This window comes from Acyrthosiphon pisum, chromosome A1 (assembly GCF_005508785.2).
Source record: "Acyrthosiphon pisum isolate AL4f chromosome A1, pea_aphid_22Mar2018_4r6ur, whole genome shotgun sequence".
NCBI lineage: Eukaryota > Metazoa > Arthropoda > Insecta > Hemiptera > Aphididae > Acyrthosiphon > Acyrthosiphon pisum.
The window spans coordinates 116,596,756-116,597,174 of NC_042494.1; positions in this window are offsets into that span (position 1 = coordinate 116,596,756).

The window sequence follows — 419 nt, forward strand, 5'->3', positions numbered from 1 at the left end:
CGGTCAAGTGTTTCACAAAAAAATCACCGTAAAAACGCGCCGTCACCATATATTATTGATATTATTATATTGTTATAATATTACGATCGTTGAGCGTTTTCAACATAACTATAAATATAATACAAGTGTAATGTATATCGGAATTAGCCGATTGTGTGCCAATATGTACATAAATGTATATTACGGGAGCGTATGTGCCCCGTCGTCGAACAATGAGAGTAGTCGGCTGCGTGACGTTTATTCTACGTCCGACGTCGTATTATATTGCATTGTGTGTGTGTGTATGTGCGAGTAATGCATGTTACAAGTATCTCCCGAAGAGCTTTATCGGACAGTGCCGCCTCGCTTATATTTATACTATTATATATACCATAATAATATACGTGACGCGTAAAGCCGGGTTCACACTACACCGTGTC